The 12,618-nt window shown below is 46.9% G+C and overlaps 2 pseudogenes; one reads left to right on the forward strand and one right to left on the reverse strand.

Moving 5' to 3' along the window:
• LOC133362195 (uncharacterized) overlaps nucleotides 1–12,618 on the reverse strand; it is a 426,135-nt pseudogene that overhangs the window by 58,955 nt on the left and 354,562 nt on the right.
• Nucleotides 817–12,618, forward strand: part of LOC133362192 (zinc finger protein 721-like) — a 70,469-nt pseudogene continuing 58,667 nt past the window's right edge.

Here is a 12,618-nt window from a genome sequence, read left to right on the forward strand (position 1 = left end):
TCCTCCTTTGTCACGTCCTGCATCTCTTCCGTCGTGAGAATTATTTTATTATGTTTTATTTTTATTATTTTATTACTTCCCTTCTACGTGACTTTACCGACAGAACCATTAAGATGAATCTCTGCAGTTTAGAGGGCATTGTCGGGTGAATATTAGCAAATTCACAGGAAGCACGGAATTATGCATGGAGATGTATGTAATTATTCAAACAGAAGTGTACAATTACGCAGTAGGATGTACATACGTATTAAGGTTAAATTACAATGGCCAGATTCGCTAAGCTATGTTGCTACATATGCGGATTGTTAATGTAGAAATTAACATTTGCATGCAAAGTCCATGATAGGCCAAGACGAGAACAAAAGATTTGTATGCTAGAGGGGAGTTATAAGGGGCTTAAAATCAGACCTCAAGACCATTTCGAGAGGGATTTCGCTGAGGATAGACGCGCAACTCTTCGCTCTGCAGATTACCCTTCTCCTGCAATACCCAGCCTGGCGAGCACGATTGCCTGGCGACTGGGAGAGTTCGTTGCGATCTCTACAGACGGGTTACAGGGACATCGACACGCCGTGCATCAACAAGTAAGTGTCTTCGTTAGTGGATAAAACTGGTAGTCGCGTTTAGCCCGACTCACGAGACGTCACCGTGTCCCGGTTAGACGTTAGTGAGAGTTTGCTTCTTGGCGATTTGAGGCAGACATCCACGCAGCTTAGAGAGTGCATTTAACTCTCAACAACACCCGCGACTGTTACTCTGCTCTGAAGAATCAGTCACATGGAGCAGATACTCTCTCCACAGCGCCACGCACACACGGGCGAGAAGCCGTTCAATTGCTCTGCGTGTGTGAAAGGATTTTCACGGAAATCAAATCTTCACAGGCACCAGAAAACACACACGAACGAGAAGCCATTCAGGTGCTCTGTTTGTGGGAAGGCATTTGTGGAGAAATCAACTCTAAACAGTCACCAGAAAATACACTCGGGCGAGAAGCCATTCAAGTGCTCTGTTTGTGGGAAGGCATTTGCTCAGAAATCAACTCTGAACAGGCACCAGAAAAAACACTCGGGCGAGAAGCCATTCAAGTGCTCTGTTTGTGGAATGGCATTTTCAGAAAAATCTAATCTTAACAGTCACCAGAAAACACACACAGGCGAGAAGCCATTCAAGTGCTCTGTTTGTGGGAAGGCATTTGCAAGGAAAACAATTCTTCAAAGTCACCAGAAAACACACACGGGCGAGAAGCCGTTCAATTGCTCTATTTGTGGAAAGGCATTTGGGGATAAATCAAATCATCACAGGCATCAGAAAACACACTCTGGTGAAAAGCGAATCAATTGCTCTCCGAGGGAGAGGACATGTTCACGGTCATCACCACGAAACAAGCATCAGAAGATCCGCAATGATAGGGAAGTGAAATCAAAAGGTGTAATGCAAAGTGCTGCAATGAGTCCTGAAAAAAATGCATCTTTTGATCCTATACAGGTGGATCCTGAGAGATCCCTAGATGTAGTGGATGTCATGAGTCCTGACAACAATTCCTTTTTCGACCTCATGCAGTTGGATCCTGAGAGGTTGCTGGATGTAATGAGCCCTGCCGACAATTCCTCTTTCGACCCCATGCAGGTGGACACTGAGAAATGGCTGCTGGAATGGCTGGAGAGTCAAAGTTGTGAGTACTTCTGTTAACTCTTGAAGTCCTGGAATGTGCATTTTGTGTCTCTGTTAGATCAGTTAATAAGGTACGAAATATTATTTCCGTGATTTCCAGTACTCCAAGCTAGAGTGATGTTTCGGCCACAACGCAAGCAGCCGTCTTCAGGTGGTAGACAGAGTCTGAATGACTCTGTCCTGTTCTCCACCTGAAGATGGCTGCTTGCGTTGTGGCCGAAAGGTCGTGAGAATTATTTTATTATGTTTTATTATTATTCTTTAATTATTTTCCTTTTACATGTCTTTACCGAAAGAACCAAGAAGAATAATCCCTGCAGTCACGAAAGCTTTAAATCGAAATACAGTGTTGTTGTGAATGCTCTATAATGTGTTCAGATGAAAGCCTTCCTTTTAAGTTCCAGAAGTGTTCACTTATTTCAGGATGACAACAATGTTATACTTCTATAGATGCGTTGCTTCGTCTGATGGTTGTATCATCGGGACTGGTAAATGTTTGGTGTTTATGGTAGAAGGTGCCATGTCATCCTCTCACAGCTAATTGCGTGTTAAAGTTTATTCTAGACTTCGTCACGTTAAGGTGGTGCTTTGTAGTCCTATCGGACTACTTGTTGATGTGGTGTGATGCGCAGTGGTTGTGTGGTGGTTCAATTTCTAATTTTACTCTCGTGGTTAAGTGGTTTTGTTGATCTAAAGTTGGAGAAATACTGTGATCACAACTTTGCTCAATATTTTAAACACGTTCTTTAATTTTTTTATCATTGTGTAATAAATAAATAACTTAAAATATAGGTTTCAGAGTGTGCGTGGATTGCACGTTCGTTGTTCTAGTGTTTGATGGCTTGGACTTCTGGACGAATGGCTTCAAATAATTTGTCTAGTTCCTTCCTGTTTGAGCAAGCGTATTAATAAAGATTTCAATACGAGTATTAACGTGAATTTTCTTGCAGATTAATAAAGACCTGAATTGTTTTTAAAGATGACTGATCATACGTTATTTCAACCATATCCTTTCTTAAAAAACACGGACGAGTAGACATACACACACAATTGTGCTTATAAACACGACTGTCGAAACAGTAGTATGCATTCACACACGAGTGTGCATGTGTTTCTACGAGTTTTAACTTCAATTTACTTGCAGAACAATAAAGACCTGACATGTTAAAGATGACTAATCGTCCCTTATTGAAGAAGGGAAATAATAAAATAATAAAAATAAAAAATTACATTTTTTTATAAAATTATTTTTATTATGTTTTATTTTTATGAAATAATAATAAAAAAATTCAACAGAATAAAATAACTTTATAAACATTATTTTATTATTTGTATTATTTCCCTTCTACGTGACTTTACCGAAAGAACCAAGAAGATGAAGAAGAAAATAAAACATAATAAAATAATTGTATTATGTTTTATTTTCATTCTTTTATTATTTCCATTCTACGTGACTTTACCGAAAGAACCAAGAAGATGTTCTTAAAAAATATTTTATCATTGTGTAATAAACAAAATAACTTAAAGTAATAGGTTTCAGAGTGTGCGTGGATTGCACGTTCGTTGTTCTTGTGTTTGATGGCTTGGACTTCTGGACGAATGGCTTCAGTCAAAAGGACGTCGATGGGGAAATCGACGTTTACGTGTTAGATTTTAAGAATATGTTTTAACTGTTGAATTCCTATTGGGAAATAATTTGCCTAGTTCCTTCCTGTTTGAGCATGCGTATGAATAAAGATTTCGATACGAGTATTAACGTGAATTTTCTTGCAGAACAATAAAGACCTGACATGTTAAAGATGACTAATCGTCCCTTATTGCTACAATGTTCATAGCGAACACGCGTGGAGGCGAGTTTCAGGTGAAGCATCTCCAGCACACAAGTTGACCCTCACCTGGCAGCATCGTGGCTGTCCGCTGATCACACTCATGACGTCACACTCATGACGTCACACGCACGAGCTGTAGGGGCGGGGCTCTGTCCGCTCAGTGGCGCTGTTTTCATTAATTTAGCACCACGAGCGGGGAGTCTCATCCCTGTAGTTCCCTGTTGTGGTGCCGCATTCATCACCACGTTGCCCCTCAATGATTTGTACGAAACGATATGAAAATAAGTTGTGTGTTCCACTATACAAACTTACACGAGTACACATATACACTCCCTTGTACACACACCCACACACGAGTTTACATACACCGCGGTGGAGAAAAATGCACGAATGTGCATCCACCCCGCTTTGTACACACAAAGATAAAGATCCCCCGTATAGCCTTAACAGACTGTAGGGGCAAGTGCTGTTAGCGAGCACCTATGAAGGCCGCAACGGTACACGAGGGGGTGGGTGGCCAGCACCACGCCCGACCGCCTTTGTCTCCCTCGTGGCAATGTTTACACACCGCACCAGGTACTCATTTGAGGCTGAGTCGACCTAGGGGAGGCCCGGGACCGGTTCAGATAATCGTCACTGGTGTTGGCCGTGAGCGGGAATCGAACCCGTGTAGCCGGGTTCATAGCGCAGCGCGCTAACCGCTACACCACCGCTCCCCACATATACACTCCGTTGTACACACACCCACACACGAGTGGACATACACAGTGCTGTAGGAAAATGCACGAATGTGCATACACACCGCTTTGTACATACACACACGGGTGCACATGCATACACGAGTGCGTACACCCATTTGTGCATTTATACATACGACACATATGTATAGATGCACAAATGAGTGTAAATGCATCGGGGTGTAGATACATGCACAGTGTAATTGCACACAGCAATATACATAAACACATGTGCACGTATACAGCAGTGTGCATGCTCAGGGATTGCGTTTCAACACACACAAATATGCGAGCACACACGATTGTACATACATACACACATGTACAGACCCACACGTGTCCATGAACGAGTGTAAATACACACACGAGTGCACATGCACACGAATATACCCACAGAGAAGTACACAACCATGTACATACACATGGCTACAGTTCCCTGCTGTAATGGCTGGTGCTTATGCTAGAAGGTGGCATGTGTTGTAATTATTGCACAGCAAATGATGTGAGTGTGTTGTCTTGTTTATTCCAAACTTTGTCACGTTAAGGTGGTGCTTCGTAGTCCTATCGGATTACTTGTTGATGTGGTGTGATGCGCATTGGTTGTGAGGTGTTTCAATTCCTGATGTTACTCTCGTTGTTAAGTGGTCTTGTTGAGCTAAAGTTGGAGAAAGACATTGCTCACTCACGCTTACAAGCGATACCATTTCGATTATCAATAAAAGTGTATGACAGCAATCGTAATAATTGTCGTGAATTAAATTAAACAAATCACCTTGATTTACTGACGCGCTCATATCAACACAAATACTTAAATATATTTTATAATACAAAGTCAGTACAGTATACATTTGCACCTCTTAGTCGAAGTCGAAGTGGACATCAGCATTTTGATACTTCAGACTGTATGTCGATGTTAAATCCTCTAAACTTGCATCAGTTTAAAGGACATTGTCGGGTGAATATTGGAAAATTAACACGAAGCACGGAATTATGCATGGATATGTAGATCTTTATTTAAACGGTAGCGTACAATTATGCAGTGAGATATGCATATGTATTAAGGTTAAATTACAATGGACGGATTAGCTAAGCTATGTTGCTACATATGCGGATTGTTAATGTAAAAATTAACAATTGAATGCAAAGTCTATGATAATCCAAGACGAGAACAAAGGATTTGAATGCTAGAGGGGAGTTATAAGGGGCTTAAAATCAGTCCTCAAGACCATTTCGAGAGGGATTTCGCTGAGGATAGACGCGCAACTCCTCGCTCTGCAGATTACCCTTCTCCTGCGAGACCCAGCCTGGCGAGCACGATTGCCTGGCGACTGGGAGAATTCGTGGCGATCTCTTAAGACGAGTTGCAGGGACATCGACACGCCGTGCATCAACAAGTAAGTGTCTTCGTTAGTGGATAAAACTGGTAGTCGCGTGTAGCCCGACTTACGAGACGTTACTGTGTGTCGGTTAGACGTTAGTGAGAGTTTGCTTCTTGGCGATTTGAGACAGACATCCACGCAGCTTAGAGGGTGCCTTTAACTCTCAACAACACCCGCGACTGTTACTCTGCTCTGAAGAATCAGTTACATGGAGCAGATAAACTATTCACAGCGCCACGCACACACGGGCCAGAAGCCGTTCAGTTGCTCTGTGTGTGGGAAGGCATTTGCGGATAAATCAAATCTTAACAGTCACCAGAAGACACACTCGGGCGAAAAACCATTCAATTGCGCTGTGTGCGGGAAGGCATTTTCACGGAAATCAATTCTTATAGATCACCAAAAAACACAGTCGGGCGAGAAGCCATTCAGGTGCTCTCTTTGTGGGAAGGCATTTGCATGGAAGTCAGCTCTTCACAGGCACCAGAAAACACACTCGGGTGAAAAGACATTTAATTGCTCTACGAGGGAGAGGACATGTTCACAGTCATCACCCCGAAACAAGCATCAAAGTGCTGAAATTAGTCCTGAAAAAAAATGCATCTTTCGAACCTATGCAGTTGGATCCTGAGAGATGGCTGAATGTAGTGGATGTAACGAGTCCTGACGACAATTCAACTTTCGACCCCATGAAGTTGGATCCGGAGAGATGGCTGGATGTAGTGGAGTTTCTGAAAACTCAAACGTATTGAGTACATCTGTTAACTGTTGCATTGTGTATATTCGCGTATCTAAGATATATTTTTTCAGTGATTTCCAGTACTCCGAGCTAGAGTGATGTTGTGAATGCTCTATAATGTGTTCAGATGAAAGCCTTCCTTTTAAGTTCCAGAAGTGTTCACTTATTTCAGGATGACAACAATGTTATACTTCTATCGATGCGTTGCTTCGTCTGGTGGTTGTATCATCGGGAGTGGTAAATGTGCGGTGTTTATGGTAGAAGGTGCCATGTCATCTTCTCACCGCTAATTGCGTGTTAAAGTTTATTCTAGACTTCGTCACGTTAAGGTGGTGCTTTGTAGTGCAATCGGATTACTTGTTGATGTGTTGTGAAGCGCAGTGGTTGTGTGGTGGTTCAATTTCTAATTTTACTCTCGTGGTTAAGTGGTTTTGTTGAGCTAAAGTTGGAGAAATACTGTGATCACAACTTTGCTCAATATTTTAAACATGTTCTTAATTTTCGATTTAAAGCTTTCGTGACTGCAGGGATTCATCTTCTTGGTTCTTTCAGGTAAAGTGACGTAGAATGGAAATAATAAAATAATAATATTTTATGATGTTTTATTTTTATTATTTTATTATTTCCATTCTACGTGACTTTACCGAAAGAACCAAGAAGATGTTCTTAAAAAATATTTTATCATTGTGTAATAAACAAAATAACTTAAAGTAATAGGTTTCAGAGTGTGCGTGGATTGCACGTTCGTTGTTCTTGTGTTTGATGGCTTGGACTTCTGGACGAATGGCTTCAGTCAAAAGGACGTCGATGGGGAAATCGACGTTTACGTGTTAGATTTTAAGAATATGTTTTAACTGTTGAATTCCTATTGGGAAATAATTTGCCTAGTTCCTTCCTGTTTGAGCATGCGTATGAATAAAGATTTCGATACGAGTATTAACGTGAATTTTCTTGCAGAACAATAAAGACCTGACATGTTAAAGATGACTAATCGTCCCTTATTGCTACAATGTTCATAGCGAACACGCGTGGAGGCGAGTTTCAGGTGAAGCATCTCCAGCACACAAGTTGACCCTCACCTGGCAGCATCGTGGCTGTCCGCTGATCACACTCATGACGTCACACTCATGACGTCACACGCACGAGCTGTAGGGGCGGGGCTCTGTCCGCTCAGTGGCGCTGTTTTCATTAATTTAGCACCACGAGCGGGGAGTCTCATCCCTGTAGTTCCCTGTTGTGGTGCCGCATTCATCACCACGTTGCCCCTCAATGATTTGTACGAAACGATATGAAAATAAGTTGTGTGTTCCACTATACAAACTTACACGAGTACACATATACACTCCCTTGTACACACACCCACACACGAGTTTACATACACCGCGGTGGAGAAAAATGCACGAATGTGCATCCACCCCGCTTTGTACACACAAAGATAAAGATCCCCCGTATAGCCTTAACAGACTGTAGGGGCAAGTGCTGTTAGCGAGCACCTATGAAGGCCGCAACGGTACACGAGGGGGTGGGTGGCCAGCACCACGCCCGACCGCCTTTGTCTCCCTCGTGGCAATGTTTACACACCGCACCAGGTACTCATTTGAGGCTGAGTCGACCTAGGGGAGGCCCGGGACCGGTTCAGATAATCGTCACTGGTGTTGGCCGTGAGCGGGAATCGAACCCGTGTAGCCGGGTTCATAGCGCAGCGCGCTAACCGCTACACCACCGCTCCCCACATATACACTCCGTTGTACACACACCCACACACGAGTGGACATACACAGTGCTGTAGGAAAATGCACGAATGTGCATACACACCGCTTTGTACATACACACACGGGTGCACATGCATACACGAGTGCGTACACCCATTTGTGCATTTATACATACGACACATATGTATAGATGCACAAATGAGTGTAAATGCATCGGGGTGTAGATACATGTGTAGTAAGTTGATGAGGAGACGATGAGGAAGTTGAGACACACTGTTTATTAACTCCGGGACAGATACAATAGTTGAAGGGGTATCGGCCCCTTCACCCGTACTATGGGAAACCCACCCTAGTACTAAGCCCTCTGTCCTGTCCCCCAGTCCTCCTCTACTGGGCTACGGGAGGCTGACTGATCTGGCCCTGGCAAGCACAGATCTCGGCACCAGCTAACCAGCCTTGCCCTGATAAGGGCAGCGGTCTGGAAGCTCTTGGGCCGCGCCACTGGCTTACCCGGCTCGGCCCTTATAAGGACGGCGAGACCGGGGAGTCCCAGGGCCTAATCTCCGAGTCTTGGATCTTCACTGGTCAGCTTCGTGTCGAACTGCCTCGAGCTCTTTGGGTTCCACCTTTTATAGGGATCGCCTCCGAGGGCTGGGGGCGTGGGCAATAACTGATGCGGACGTCGGTGTGACCCCCCGTGTATGTGAGTGCCGACAGCCCTGTGTTTGTTGTCCGCCGTTTCTCCCGTAATAACCCCTACATCACCCCCCCCTGTACAGCTCGCAGCCGTCCCGGCTGCAACAATCCCTCAACCCCCAAGAATAAAGATTAACACCGTCAATACACGTGTGCCTCGTAACAGTAACAATAACAAGAACAAGCGTAACATCAACCGATGGTTCCCTAAAAAAAAAAAAAAAACCCCCCACCCGGAACCGCAACACATATACAGAACGGTATAACAGCACATGCAATCAGCATATCGCGATCACACGCGTACATTGAAGCACAATAGCAAGCAAATCTGCAGGCGACCAACACACCATCAATCCCGTCGTAACTTTTCAACCACAACACAGTTATTCCCTCTCATGCAACGACCGCATCGCACACAGCACCTCGCAGCATAATACAGCCCAAAAAAAACATTTTTTTTTTCAATTAAGCCCATCGCGCACGGTGACCCACGAGATGGTACAGCACAGGATACCCGACGCTCCCACGTTAATAATTAACTTTACCATCAAGATAACAACTCCACGCAGCAGCGCACACACTCCCTTTGAAACTCAGCAACCACAGCAGACTCTCCGTCCATTCCCAACACACGCACACACTTACATGGACAGCAAGCAACAAGCAGATAGCGTGGTCATCGTTATTACACACACATACAACCATTAAAAAAACATATATACAATGAGCGGGTTCCGCAGCAACGGAACACGCGCGGAAAGCTAATCATAACAACCGGCGCGTTTTGGCGCGAGTCCGTGCAGCGGGCCCGTCACAAGGGGCCGGCTTGGTAGAGTCAGTGGCAGGTGTCGCATCAGCAGGTGCCTGGTCGTCCGGTTTCCCGGACGTGCCAGCGCCGCCCCCCACGGGGGAGGCTGGCAGCCCAGAGGGCTTCAGTCCTGGGGCTCCTGAAGACGGGACAGTCATTAGTGGATCAGAGGCTGGCATCGATCCCGCCCCCCCGGAGTCAGAGGACTCCCCACATGTTCGGCCATTTACGTGGGAGGAAGCGTGCGGAGCAAAAAATGGCTTTAACCGTGAAGGGTGCACAAACCACCGACGCTTCCCCCACTTAATGCGCACACATTGAGGCCGCACAACCTGCACAATTTCAACGGGGCCCCTCCATGGTCGCAACAACTTAGCCGAGGTGGCCAATGGCACCTGAGGGCAGTGCAACCATGCTCGGTCGCCCGGGTGCCATTCGTGCGTGTGAGTCCGGCGCGACCGCAATCTCTCGTTTTGTTTCTGGCGAGAGTCAGAGTTTTGCATGGCCGCCTGCCGTGCCTCCGCCAAGCGAAGGATGTTAAATTTAACATGGTCGGCGATTTTCGACTTAGCATGAGGCGCGGCAATCGTCAGCTGAGTCGCGACAGGCGGGTCAACCTCGCGACCATACATCAAAAAAAATGGCGAGAACCCGGTCGCCGCGTGAGGAGCCATCCTGTATGCCGCCAGGACTCCCCCGATCCGTAGATCCCAATCGTTTTGGGACTCAGATACCTGGTGGGATAGCATGGACGTAAGAGTCCTATGCAAGCGTTCCACCATCCCATCCGTTTGTGGATGGTAAGGCGAGGTACGAACTTTCTTTGTACCCAGAAGGCCACATACCTCGTGTAAAAGGGTACTAGTGAAATTCTTTCCCTGATCGGTCAACAACCGTTCCGGAGCGCCTTTGTCGAGGACGTAGCCCTGAACAAAAGCCTCCGCAACGGCCGCTGCGGACTGGTTGGCGAGGGGCCAAGCCATAGGCCATCGCGTGAAATATTCCACGCCAACCAGCAGGTACTTATTACCCCTCGGCGTGGAAGGAAACGGTCCCAAAATATCAAGGGCGACCAGCTCGTTAACCCGGGTGACCGAAATGGACTGGAGCGGTGGACTGGCTCCCTTCGCCGGCGGCTTCCGTTGTGCACACTGGGTACAGGACCGCAGCAGATCGTCCACGTCTCTTGCCATGCCCGGCCAAAAGTAATTAAGCTGGAGCATGGCAAGTGTTTTGAGGGTACCCAGGTGCAGGAGCCGTTCATGAGCAGCCCATACAGCCCTACCCCTCAACGTGGAAGGCACCACCAGCCTGTGACGGCGGATCGTCCCGTCCCAATGCATGAGTAAGCCCTGGCACCACCCCCATGAGTCAACGCCCGACTTCCCTTGACCTGATCCTTCCGCGCGACGTCGTAGCGCCAGGAGGGTCGCATCCTCCATTTGGAGGCGACCCCACTCAGTACTTGACAAGCCAAGTAGGGAATCACTCCCACCCTCCGAAATAGGACCAGCGTCCGAAGGAGTATCAACTGCGGCCGCAAGAACCCGATCCCGGCCGTCACTTGCCGATTTGCAACGGCCCGAACCCAAGAAACAAGTGCAATCCGGGGCGATCGGCAGGCGTGATAGGGCATCGGCGTTGGTGTGGCGAATCCCCTTCCGGTAAGTTGTCTCAAAATCGAAATCCTGCATGATCTCGAGCCATCGGGACAACTGCCCCGATGGCTGGTTAATTCGTAGGGCATACTGCAACGCTGCATGATCTGTACGGACGGTGAAATGCCGGCCGTACAGATATGGCCGGTACTGTTGGATAAAGAACACGATAGCCAACAGTTCGCGGCGGGTGACGCAGTACCGCTGCTCGGCCGGGGACAGTACTCTACTACCATAAGCCACAACGCGCTCCACGCCACCCACAATTTGTGACAGCACGCCTCCAATCCCGGTATTGCTTGCGTCCGTGTCGAGCACGAACGGCATGGAAAAATCGGGGTAGCTTAACGGCGGGGCCCCCACCAGGGCATCCCGAAGAGAGACAAAAGCGGCGTTCTCCACCGGCCCCCAATGAAATTTGACCCCTTTTGACGTCAAGGCATGTAGTGGCTTAGCGATGGAAGCAAAGTCCGCAACAAACCGGCGGTAATATGAAGCAAAGCCGATGAAGCTTCTAACCTCCCCCACCGAGGTGGGAATAGGCCAGGAGCTGACACAACGCGTTTTGGCGGGATCGGTTGAGATACCTGACCGGCCGACGATGTGACCCAAATATTTAACAGATTCGCGCAGCAAATGGCACTTTTGTGGCTTGAATTTCAAATTAGCAGCGCGCATTTTGAGAAAGACGGCCCGAAGCCTATCAAGGTGTTCCTCGAACGTCTTACTGAATACGATAACGTCATCCAGGTAAATCAAACACACCTCCCATTGCAAGCCAGCGAGGACCAATTCCATCAGGCGCTGGAACGTCGCGGGAGCAGAGTGTAATCCCATGGGTAAGCGATTGAATTGGAAGAGGCCGTGCGGCGTTCGGAAAGCTGTTTTGGGCCTGGATTCGTCGTCCAAGGGAAGTTGCCAAAATCCTGAGAGCAAATCCAAAGTGGAAAAGAATCGCGATCCCGCGAGGGCATCCAGCGATTCGTCCATTCGAGGAAGCGGATAAGCATCGGCCACCGAGATCTTATTTAATCGCCGGAAATCAACGCAGAACCTTAGGGACCCGTCGTGCTTTTTGACCAACACTATGGGTGCACCCCAAGGGCTGGTCGAGGGAGAAATGATGTCCGATTTCAACATGTCATCTACAGCCGATTTGACATGATCCTTTTCGGCGGGACTTAACCGAAAAGGATTTTGGCGGATAGGAGCGTTGTCACCGGTGTCAATATGGTGGCGTAGCAATTTGGTACATCCGATATCGTATTTGTGTTTACTGAAGACGTCGGAAAATTCTCGCAATAAGGCGCGTAATCTAGCACGTTGTGCGTCAGACAGGTCAGGTGACTCAGCACACAACGCATCCAGCCAAACCTCGTCAGCGTCTGA

This window comes from Lethenteron reissneri, unplaced genomic scaffold (genome assembly GCF_015708825.2).
Source record: "Lethenteron reissneri isolate LAM-NWPU_2019-01 unplaced genomic scaffold, ASM1570882v1 scaffold_140, whole genome shotgun sequence".
Classification (NCBI taxonomy): Eukaryota; Metazoa; Chordata; class Hyperoartia; order Petromyzontiformes; family Petromyzontidae; genus Lethenteron; species Lethenteron reissneri.